Source organism: Vicugna pacos, chromosome 32 (assembly GCF_048564905.1).
Source record: "Vicugna pacos chromosome 32, VicPac4, whole genome shotgun sequence".
Taxonomy (NCBI): domain Eukaryota; kingdom Metazoa; phylum Chordata; class Mammalia; order Artiodactyla; family Camelidae; genus Vicugna; species Vicugna pacos.
This window is the reverse complement of record NC_133018.1, coordinates 24297282-24309494: the sequence shown is the minus strand read 5'-3', so window position 1 is coordinate 24309494 and position 12213 is coordinate 24297282. Positions and strand designations below refer to the sequence as shown.

Below are 12213 nucleotides of genomic sequence, written 5' to 3'. Positions count from 1 at the left end.
CGTATCTCCGTTCTCCTGCCTGTCACCTGGAAGGAGAGCATCTCCCTGAGTTGGGTCCATTCACTTGAGATGGTTTTTAATTTATACCCGAGGGAGAGGTGACATTGCTCAACCTTCTCTGTTCCCTTAGCATCATCCTCTGTCAGCTAGTATCCTCTCTCTCTCTCATATTTCTCTTTCTCATAGTCACACATGGAAGGCAAACTCAACTGATTCCAGATGCAATGAGCCATCCATCTAGGAATCCCCCAGCAGCCTGACAGAGGGTGTCTCCACTTCCCTGGTTTCTGGGTGGACCTCACACCTACTCCCACCTCCCACCATCCAGCACCAACCCTGCTCTCTGAGACCTCAGACCTCTCAGGAAGGCCCGTCTCCTCCAGCCCCCAGGAGAGCCCTGCGGCTTCTCCCAGACTCGGGGAGATGCCAGGGGTGAGGCCGGCAGCTGTGGAACACAGCAGAGGTTTGTCACATTGGTGAGAACGCAGCCGTCTTCTGGGAATCCAACTGATAATGTCGGGGGTGAAGCCAAAATGACCTCCGTCCTGGAATCCACATGGGGCAGACTTCCTCTCTTCGCCCCTGACTGTCTCTGCTTCCTGGAATCTCTGACACATGGGTTGATGTGCAGGACTTGATCTTCCCACTGGTGCTCGCACCCAGCACCTAGGGAGGACCTGGCTCACAAGACAGTCAGTAGAAAGAGTGAATGTCGGGGAAATTTGGGAGGGGATCAAGATCCAGGTCTACCATCCAAGTCCTGGCCGTGCCCACCCCTCGGACACAGTTCTCAGCATCATTCTAAGAACTCACTGTGCATCTTTGGAGGGCCAAGGTCACCTGTTACAGGCCACAGAGGCTTAATACCAGTGAAAGGCTATCATATTTCAAGAAGTGATGGATTAGATTGGGCTCACCTAGACAATCCAGAATACACTCCCCATTTCAAGCTCTGGACCCCTAATTACATCTGCAAGCCTCCTTTCCCACATAGGGTAACACAGTCACAGGGTCTGAAGATCAGAGTTTGGACACCTTTGGGGGCCATCATTCTACCAGCCACATCATCATGGACATGAATCAAGGTTCTCCCACTCTACTCCCCTGATGGGAAGTTGTGCTGTGATTTGGTGAACTGCTTGTCTGTCCCCCTTGTCTGGCTTGAGGGTCAAACTTTCTTAAGGTCAAGAGCAGTCTCCAATTTCCAAAGGTCCGTTCAGTGAGTATGAACTGATGTAAAGGTGCATCAAGTCACCTGCAAAAAGTGACAGTTTCACTGCTTCTCTTCCAACCTGGATGCCTTCTGTTTCTTTACCTCATCTGAGCGCTGTGGCTAGGGCTTCCGGTATTACGTTAAACAGAAGTGGTGACAGTGGGCATCCTTGTCTTCTTCCGGATTTTAGAACCAAAGCATTTAGCTTTTCACCAGTCATTGGCCCATTGGTTTTTTAGCATGTTGTTGGGTCTTCACATGTTTTTCTTTTCCCATTTTCCTTCCTGTAATTGATTTCTGTTTTCATAGCTTTGTGATCAGGAAGGATGCTTGATATAATTTATGTCCTCTTAAATTAGTTGAAACTTGCTTTATGGCCTAGCATGCGAAAGACAAAGGTATGTTAAGTTCTCTCTCTACAAAACAAAAGCCGTACAGGATGGGTGGCTGCCTCAGTGGGGTTATTGAACCTGCAAGCGCATTGAGAACAAGGCGGGTGCGTAATGAGCAATCTGTGTACTTGGAGTAATAGCTTATTGGGGAAGATCCCAAAAGAAGAGCTTTTGCCAAACCTACCCCCTTTTTTCTTGTAGTGTGCACATTCGGGGAAAAAAAGGGTAAAGTTCCCAACCAGAATGCTTTCGGTAATTCCCAGGTACGTATAACCATAAAGTTGTAAAAACCCATTTACTGGTTACAAGTGCACATTCTCTTACTTCACAAAGGACTGAAACAAATTGAACTAAATTCTGCAATGAGGTCACCATCAGCTGGAGACCAAGCATGGAAATTTAATCCCTAAGAGGAACCTTAATAAAGTCATGTGTGGCTGACAATGAGGTGACTAATGAAATTATTTCTGGGAGTGGCTGGACATTTTACACAGAATGAACGGTGCTCATTGGGAGTTATTTGAATCCATTGCTGATAAATGATAAAAAGAGGGATTCTCTGATGCTCTAAGGCAGACTTGAAGATCCACTGGGGACATCAGAAGTTTAGGGATTTGAAATTCCAGAAATACTCACAGCTCTTTGTTCTGTGGCTGCTGAGGAAGAGTTCAGGTAGTGTGACCGTCAAAGTTGACGTGTCTCCAGTTCTGTAATGGACCTTTTCCGTATAATCCACATCTTTACAGCAGCGCTGTCTTCACATCAGGCCAGCAGTTTAGGCTTCGTCCATGACATCGCTCTTTGCCTCACATCCCACGTCTAATTTCCTTTAAGTCCTGGAGGGTTGACCTCTAGTGTGTGTCATCTCACGTTACGTTCACCCAGAGGCAGTTCTAGAGCAAAGATTCAAGGTCAAGCCATGTGTTTGGGAGAACTGGTGGGGGAGGGGTGAATGAGGCTGGACGGGGAGGGGACTGGTAAAGAGCTTGTATCTGGAACGAAGGTCGACTACTGTGCATAAATAGATAAATAAAAATTTGAGAGAGCAATTAGAAATGATGAGAAGAGTAAACACATTAGGACAAATAGATGTGTCAGATGTAAATAATTAATAAACCCTAATCCTTGCAGAAGAGGATGTTCTAGGAAGTGTGGGTTCCAGCTCTGAGCCCGGGAATGCAAGACACAGGGGTGAAACCCAAGCCCATGCAGTAGACCACCTAAACGTGGTTGTGTAGGAACCCCTGCCGGCTGCCTGTCACTCCCTCCTATTACAGGAGCTGCTTTTGACTAATGCACACAAAGGTTGGCAGCAGTCTCATAAAATCCCCTCATCTCTGTGACTAAAAATAACCACCCACTTCTCTCCCCTGCCTCATGTCAATCTTGACTGACAGGGGTGCTCCGCTCACCAGTCGCCCCAGGGCCGGGTCACCCTGTCAGAGCGGGGAGGAACTCACCAAGGACTTCAGATGCTCTGGGATAGAAGTGGGTCCTGACCTCCATCCACCAATCCCATCGCTCCAGGTGGGTGAGATTAACTCCAAGGCACGGAAATGAGGTAAGCTCTCCAATGCGGCTCCGCCCTACACTGTGGGGACTCAGAGGAGGGTGCATAGGGTCAGAGGAGGGGTCCGGCAGGGCTTCCCGGGGGGCTCAGGTGAGGCAGCCTTGCCCACGAAGGGGAGGTCATGAAAGGCTGGGCCTCAGACGTTTCTGGAGGCGGGAGGAGGTCTGAGCGCTGTGTAGGGCTCAGCCTGTGCCTTTTCGGGTTCCTGCTCCTTAACTTTTGACGGGGATTCATCCCAGCAGCACGGAGGGCGGGCCAGTCCAGGCAACTTCCCCACCTAAGGACAAATCTGTCACCGCGGGAGTGTGCTCGCTTCATCTGGACGCAAGCGCTATTGTATCCCCGTTTCTGGCCTGACGTCTAGGCGGTGTTCCTGCGAGTTTCTCATCTTTTCCTCGGGGTGACTTTAGAGTTCTGCATTTCATGAGGGAGCGCTCCTCCCTTCCAATCGGAGTCCTCTCTTCTCCCTCCAGGTCCCTAGGTGCGTGCAGCTGGGGTTCCAGGGCACTAATCCAGATTCTGTGGAGAACACCTGTGGCGGGCTCCCGGCATCCACCTCTCCTTCTAGGAGTGCCCCAAGTTGCATCAGGGAATCTGTGCCCCACGCTCAAACCTGTGATCCAGCTGGGGCACCCTTCGTTCCAGATGGGGCTGTGACCCAGGCGGGTCAAGCGAAGCCCTGCCCTGCATTCAGTGATTGGGCTAGAGCTGGTCACATGACCTCTGTGTGTCCAATCAGTGAGCACCAGGACTTGCTCCAGGACCAATAGGAAAGGCTCTTACAGTTCCTCTGGCTGTATCCTGGCTGCACTTGATTGGGTGAGAGATGGTCACATGACCTCAGCATGTCCAATCAGAGTGAATGTCAGGGTTTGTCCCAGGGCCAATTAGAAAGGCTCTTACAGTTCCACTGGCTGTATCCTGGCCGCACTGATTGGTTGAGGGATGGGCACATGACCTCATTCAGTCCAATCACCAGGAGCGCCAGGCCTTGCCCCGGGCCGACAGGAGCGCCTCAGCCCCGAGAGGAGGCGAGGACGGGACGCTGCCGCCGCCTTGTCACCGTGGAGGAGCCGGGAGGAGCCTGGCGGGGAGACTGGGGCCTGTTAGCGAAGCCAGGCCGCGTGAAGGCAAAGATTTGAGCTGGAAGAAGGAGCAGACTGAGTCCTGACGACACTACTGGAGCCCTGGATCCAGCCGCGCCTGAAGCTGGGCCTGCGCTGCCGAGACCGCAGGTCAGGAGCGCACCAACCGCCCCCCTTTTTCCTGAGCAATTTCGAGGTGCGTTTCTGCCCCTCTGGGGCGAGGAGTCCTCGTTAGTACAGAGGGGGCGGGGCGGGGCCCAGAACGGGGACGGTGCCCCTCCCGGCGCCCTGGCCCCGGTGTCCCGTCTGAAGGGGGGTCAGGGAGCCCGTCCTGGGGGTGGGGGTCAGGGGCGCCGGGGCCGCGGGGGGTGGGGGTCACCCGGAAACCACTCCCAGGAGTAGGGCACGCGTAGGGGGACGTGGAGCTGCGGGCACACAGCGGTGTGTGGGCAACGCAGAGTAACAGCCTCCAGCTGCAGCGCACGCACAGGTGGACGCGCACAGGGCTCAGCGGAGACTCTTGGCAACACGGATAAGCAGTGACACTCACAGGCGACATGTGAAAGTGACGCGAGGTACTGCCACGTTCAGGCAGCACCGATGTGTCCCACAGCAGCATAGGGCCCAGGTAGCACACGGGTCACGTAGACAAAGACGGCATCCCTCCAGGTAGCGGTGTGTGGGAGGCTGACAGTACAGTCACCGGGAACACGTAAGAAGCCCGGAGAGCACAAGAGGACATCACGTGGGGGACACGCAGCGGAACAGCTGTGAGACAAACAGGTGAGGCACACTGGTAGCCCCTGCGTCACACCCACAGGCGGTTCACATGGGGCCGGACTGCAGGTGACACAGACGCGGCCCCAGGTGCACGCACGTGGACTGTATCAAGCTGTAGCACATACACAAGCTGACGCAGCCCCAGACTCGGTCATACGATTCGAGAAGGATCAGATCTGCGCCCAGTGCTTCCTTTTAACGCGAGAGCCAGAGGCTCTGGGAGACACCGCGTGTTTGGAATCCGGGTGGCGGGTAGAGAAGGGCTGGCAGCTTGGCTGTCGTGCTTGCGTCTGTGGGAGAGCCTGGGGCGCTTAGCGTTGGTCTGAGTCCTTGTTTGTGTATTGCGTCAGAATCCTAAATCGTCATCCTTCAGCCTTCCCCAGGGAAGACCATCAGGATGTTTAAGTAAAATAACTTTCATGTACATTGCCTTTCCGGCATCACAGGTACAGTAAATATTTTGCAATGATGCCTTATCTTAGATTTAAAAAAAACTTGCCCGGACCCCTCCTTGACTTCACAGATTTCCCCGGTTACGTCCTGTTGCCTAGCCCTTCCCAAGAGCCCCTCTCATTAATGGAAAGAGGGCTTATCTGGGGTGTTGTGGCTGCTGAGAGACCCTCAGATCGCACGGGGCCCCTCTAGGAGCTGGGCGGCGCTGGGCTTCCTGCACCCACCCCTGAGAGCTCCGAGGAAAGACGGGGCCGGGGTCCCTCACGAGGAGGTTGTTGAGGAAACGGTGGAGAGCGGTGCTGCACTTGGACTTTCCGTCCTGGGAGCATTTTCTCCTCTCCACCTTTGGAGTGACCTGAGGATGCTGTCCCTGCTGTGGGCCAGCGCTGACGAAGCTGTGGACACCTTGCCAAGGTGGGGCCGATGGAGGAAGCTGACCCTGGGAGGCGCTGTCATCTGCCGAGTCCCCAAGGGAAGCCCTCACCCAGGGTGGGGCGAGGAGGCTGTCTCACAGCTGTTGCTGTGAGGCCACTCTGAGCCAAGCTCCCTCCCTCCCTTTCCTTCGCACAGCACGCACGGGGTAGCAGGAAAAGGGGAAGGACTCTAAGCTCTGGATGAAAATCCACTAAATTTCCCATGTTGCTGATGCTTGGCACTGTCCAGGGTCCAGGTCTGCAGCTTGGACCCAGAGAATCATGCCCCACCCCTGGCAGAGATGGCGACCCATGGGCACAGCACAGGCTCGGACTCGGGTTCCCTGGGAGGTGAGCCGCCCTTCTGCGTCATGGAGATGACAGTCACAGCTCAGCCGTGACAGGACTGGGACCCCTCACCCTCTGCACCCACCCGGGGACAGGTTTGGGAGCTGGACCATCTCAGTATGACAGTTCTGTTCAAGGTCATGCTCAGCCCAGCTCCCAGAATGCTCCTGGCAGAGCCTGCAGAACTGAGAAAAGAGTTTCTGCATGAATTAAAAGTGCATTAAGTCTCTCAAAAGACATCAAAGTCAATTTCAGTTTCAAGAACAAAACACATTTCATGGAAGATCATCACAATTACCCTGCATTAGCAACGCCTCTTAGCATCATCTCCGTCCTTTCCTTTCTTAGGCATGATCTTAGCAGAGTGACATCTGCCTTAGTTTTAATTAAAAGCTCATAATATCCAAATGTGTTTAGAGGGAAAAAAGCACACAGACCCCTTTTGAGGTTAGTTAGGGCAGTCTTATGCCTGTTACAGCCCGTTTCCTACTCCCCACGATGTGTCTAACTCACCCTGTGTGCCTAGTGTAGACCTTCCTGGAACTTTGTAGCTGCAGGTGCTGAGTGGGTCCAGTGACAAGCACTTTGGTCACCCACTTGATGATAAGGAATGTGGACCATCTTGTGTACGTGGATGAACTATAATGATGTACACCTGAAGCTTGTATAGAAAAGTAGTAAAAGAATAGGGGCTCTGTGCGGCACTGAGTGGGTCAGAGGGTGTCTCTCAGCCCCACTGCTGCAGCGCTGAGGGCTTGGACTGCTCCTCCCAGCCTGAGCACCAGGGTGTCCCTCAGCCCTGGCCTCTCTCAGCTGTCAGACACAGTCCGGCACATTCTCCCAGTAAAGAAGTTGTCCCTGAGTTATTCATTCATTCGCTTGTTCATTTATTCAGAATATCTTCTGAGGGGCCAGGCTCTGTCCTTGGCACTGAAACTACAAAACACAGCAAAACAGATTCATCATGTGCCTTCAAGTTCACAGTCTAGAGAGGAATACAGAAGGGAGTAACTACTCTAACGACATAGGACTGCAGGCTTTAGTGGGTATCGGGTCAGAAGTCACAGGAAGCCTTGGGAACACCAAGCAGGGACATTCAGGGAGCTGACATCTGAAGGAGGTGTAATCAGAGTAGATGGCATTCCAGGCAGAAGGAACAGCAGGTGCAAAGACCTGAGGTGGGAGGTTGAGAACCCCTTAGACACCAAAATCATTGTCATAACAAGAGCCGACACTGACATGGGCCTCAGTGTGTCCACACAGTTCTTGCTGTTTTAAATACACCTCATTTAATCCTTAATCCATACTTACGAGTAAAGACAACTTAACTTGAGCACGTAGTATCAATAGCAATACTATAAAGATACTGGAATTCTCGTGGGTAAGTAACTTGCCTCAGGCTACACAGCTTGTGAGTGGCAGGACCGGGATTTGAACCAGGCCATCTGGATCCCTCAGCTTCTTTAAGGTCTTTCAGTGTGGCTTGAGCGCCAAGAGGAGATGGAGTGTGGTGTGCACAGAGACTGGGGGTGACCATGGCCAGAGCCAAGTAATGAGGAGCTGTAGGCCACTGTGTTTGTCAGGATCCTTTACATTGTGAGCAACAAAAACAAACGAACATCAAACCAGCTTAAGTGAAAAGAGATGTTATTTGTGCACCTAGCTGAAAACCAGTATCAGTTTCAGGCCTGGCTTGATCCAGGGGCTCAAGTGGTATCACTAGGGCTCATTCGCTCCTCTCTTCCTCTGTGCTGACTTTATTCCCAAAGCAGCTGTGTTGAACAACTCAAGCTTAACATCCCCTTCTCTCCTCTGCTCATGTTCAGAAATCTCAAGAAAAGCCAACTACTGCCTCCCAGCTGTTCAACCATAAGGTCAGGGTTTCCCTGTTTGAGCCAGAGTCTTGGCTTGAGTCACATGCCTATCCCTGAACCAATCGCCATGGCCCAGGCATAACCCACCCCCAGGACACCAGCAGTGCCACAGGAGAGGCTACGAAAGAGAGAAATGGAGACTGAACGTCCAACATACAGATGTCACTCTTGAGGCCCATCTAGGACTTTGGCCAGGGAGGAGGGCTTGGCCAGAGAAGAGGGTGTATATTCTGAGCTATGGCCAGTGGAGACCATGGCTCTGGGAAGGAAGGAAGGAAGACAGTAGGATGGCTCAGAGGACACGGCAGCTCCAGGGGAAGGGGAGCTTGAAACTGCCTCTGAGCCCCGCTTACTGCCTGCTCCACCCTGCGCCCACGCTTGGGTGGGACAGAAGCCTTCAAGGCCTAAGAGGGGTGGAGGGGCTCTAGCCAATGGTTAGTAAAATAGCTGCCCACTGGAATCACCAGAGAGGCTTTGGAATCACTGGGTCCTGACTCCCACCCTCAGAGATCCTGGTGTAACTGGTCTGAGGCACAGTTTGGAAATCAAGATGGTTAAGTCTCCCCAGGTGACTCTTATCTGTGGCAGATCCTGTGACCCACAGACTGAGTCATTCCCTGCATGAACCAGTGGGGCCTCCCTTCCCCAAACACCACCCAGGGACCCACTCTGTTTTAATTTATCTCAATTTAGTCTATCTTATAAGAAAACCGTCGATTCCATTACTCACCTTAACTCTCTATTGATTTTTCCCATCCTCCCTGGGGCTTCTTCAGAGTAACTGGGGAGAAATCAATATCTGACCTGGACAGTCCTTTTTCTTTCCCGTTGCTGTGCTGATTTGCTCAAGACTTTTTTTTTCGGTGGTAGTGAGGCTGTGGTTGGAGCCAGATGCGTCCTCACTTTCTAAGGTTGGCCAGAGAGACAGGACCATGTTTACTGAGAACTGACTAAGATTGGATGACGTGCAGTCAGTTACTTTGGATGAACAAATAGAGATGAGGCTGGATTCCAAAAAAAGTGTCGTTTTCACAGGGCTCAAAATTTGAACGCGCTCCATGTCTGGGTGGATGGGAGAACGGTTCCTGGAAGTGTGTTCCTGCTGCGGGGTGACTCAGAGCACAGGTTGCCCTTCTTGGGCAGCTGAAGTGTGGGTGGAGTGGAACAGCCGGGCTGTGAGTCAGTGAGGGTCCAGGCCCATTAGCACCAGCCCTGAGATCTGGGATGCACATGTACACAGTAGGTGCTCAGCAATGACCCAGCTGTGCACAGGAACGCTTAGTGACGTTACAGCACTGCAGATGTATGCAGTAGGTGCTCAGTGATCACCTGGCATGAATGTACACAGTAGATGCTCAGTGATGGTCTGGTAGGTTTGTCTTCACGCCCAGCTGCTCGTCGGATGCATGGAGGCTCCTGGAACCCCCCGCGGGTGACGTGACCTCCGGGCAAGTTCTAGAGACAAAACGCCTGCAGGAACAGAGGTCACCTGAGGGGTGTCGGCAAGATGAGTGGCAGCCTGCATCTGATGAGGAAGGGACTGGTCTGTCATCTACAGTGGGGTCACCCCAAGGCCATAAGGGCAGGGAGGTCCAGTAGGGTCAGGCATGGGCATTCTTTGTGTCCCATGCTCCCCACCTCCACGTGGAAACAGCCTCCACGGTGGCCGTTTACAGTGGATCCCATCTAAATGGGGGCCACCAAGGACAGAAGAAAGTCGTTCCAATCAGCGAGGAAAAAAAATTCTCAAAACCCAGGAGAGCTGTCAAACCAGGAATAAAACAGAGGGACAGGCCATTTGCAAGCTAAGTGACAAACGCAGCTTATTAAGCTCACAGAAGCAGGCGCGTCTCCAGAATACCCAAGCACGTGAGCAGGTGACCCAGCACATGGGTCCAGCCATTGTCTCATTTACCTTGAGACCCCATTAGGCCCATTCTTCCTTGATGAAATCTCCTCAAAGGGTATCTGCCCAGTGAGGGGGAGATTAGGTCCACACTGGCCTCCCAAGAGAACTGAGGGCGGCAGGTGGTGCCCCGCGCCGTCCTCCAGATACCCGAACCCCTGCCCTCTGACCTCAGCCAGGGGCTGTGTTGCTGCTGGTGGGTACTCCAACACACGTCTCATCTTTAGTCTCATCTTCACTCTTTCTGAAACATTTTAGATGGCGGACTGGTTCCTTCGTCGTGAAAACTGGTCACTGGTGGTTTGGCCGAGCACTGCGCTTCTCAGTTTTCTTCCTGCCTGGTTCTTTATCTGCCTCCTTCACTGTCTCTCCTCCTCATGACCCCTACATGCAGACGTCCCCCAAGGCTCCGTTTGCAGCCAGCTTCTCTTGGAATTCCATCTACTCCCACGGTCCAGGTATCATGTAACTCCCATCTCTGCATCTCTACCCCGACTCCTTCCCAGACTCCGTAGAAGTCTCTTACTCTAGAATATCTCCTGCAGCTAAGTGATCATGATACCGGCCTTTACAAACCAAGCCGACGGGCAGATTCATTCCACGGCGCCTCCCTCGGTCAACAGAGTCCACGTCTGTGATGCTGGAGAAGTTCTTAGGCTGCTGGTACTGGGTGACGGGGGATAAATGCTCCCTGTCCTCAGTGTTGACGGCTGTGACGCCTCGTCAAAGAAACAGGCTGCTCAGAATGGCACCCAGAGGGTAAAGGCAGTTCCAGCGGCGTGGAGCCCACGTCACAGCGGAGCAGATGTACTGAGAGTTCAGTGCTGGTCTCCTCATCCTCATGGCCCGTCTCTCATCAAAGCCGAAGTTTGAATTGTTTCCAAGGTAGAGGGCAAACCCCATTGCCCCTGCTGCCTCCCCGCTCACTGGTGGCATCTGAGGGGAGCCTGGGGCTCCATCCCCGGTGGGAGAGGCCAGGGCAGAACCTCAGAGCCCTCGTTTCCCTTTCTCCGAGGGGACCAAGACGCCGTCGGGATCAACGGATCCCAGGAGGGACGGGTCAGTGTGAAGGGCTCTTCCAGGGCTCGCCACTCCAGAGCCCCCAGCGTCAGCAGGAGCCCCACCTGGGGGGCTCGTTGAAGGCTGGGCCACACGGCCCTGCCCCCGAGCTTCTGCTGGAGCAGGTCCGGAGCTTGGGACTGCCAGCTGCATGTCTTAACACGTTCCCAGGCGATGCTGCTGCTGGTCCAGGGACCCTCCACCCTGAGAACAGTGGGATTTAACACTGGAGGAGCAGTGTTCCAAGCGGTGCAGGACCCAGTGCTCTGACCTCCCTGTATAACTCAGATCCAAAGAGCAGACCCTCCAGGGCTGGTCACTGACTGCGGCACTAGAAAATCCCAGGGGTCCTAGGGGATGTGGATGCCGTCAGCCTGTGGCCGGGCGGCCCTGGCCAGTGTCCCTCTCCTACCCTGTGCCTCCCACTAGCCCAGACTCGGGGTCTTAGCTGTTGGAAGCACGTGGCCCAAGTGACCATTAGCTTTATTTAGAGTCATGTGACCCGTTCCCTACACCTCAGTGTGAGGCTGCATCCTGCAATAAGGCTTAGCACATTCAGCTGACAGAACCCATTCGACAAACTGGATTGTTTTCAGATATCCGGCATCCGTCATCCTCCTTGTTGTAGCCCCTCTAACTCTGTGAGCGGTGGAGCAGCCGCCACCCCGCCACCACATGCACACGCCCCACGCCCCTCCCCCTCCCGCCGGGACCCTCGATGCAGTCGCACACATCGCACATTTGACTTCTCTCGTTTCCCTGTGAGCTCCGTGAGGGCGGGAGGGCAGGGGGTGTCCTTGGTTTTTTTCTTGCCCTCACAGCTGGAACGCAGTGGGTGCCCGCTGACCACCTGTTGAACAAAAGGATTTCTCCAGATTCTTTATTTTTAAATTTTTGTTTGTTTTGTTTCACCACTTTAATTATTTGGGGGGGGGTTGAGCTTATGTATTTTATTATTATTTTAATGGAGGGACTGGGGATTGAACCCAGGACCTTGTACGTGCTAGGTATCCACTCTTATCACTCAGCTGTACCCTCCCCACTGGATTCCACATTTGGACCCTGTTCCTGAGTCAAAGATGTGCCCTCAGGAAAATGTCATGCAAGTTCTTGGCAAAAC

At 53.3% G+C, this 12213-nt stretch overlaps 1 long non-coding RNA gene across 1 annotated transcript; it reads left to right on the top strand.

The window, feature by feature from the left end:
* The first annotated feature begins 4189 nt into the window (after positions 1 to 4189).
* On the top strand, positions 4190 to 12013 carry LOC140690935 (uncharacterized). The gene is made up of 3 exons (XR_012066322.1): positions 4190 to 4410; positions 10293 to 10492; positions 10580 to 12013. It is a non-coding gene; the product is annotated as an uncharacterized lncRNA (long non-coding RNA).
* The last annotated feature ends 200 nt before the right edge of the window (positions 12014 to 12213 follow it).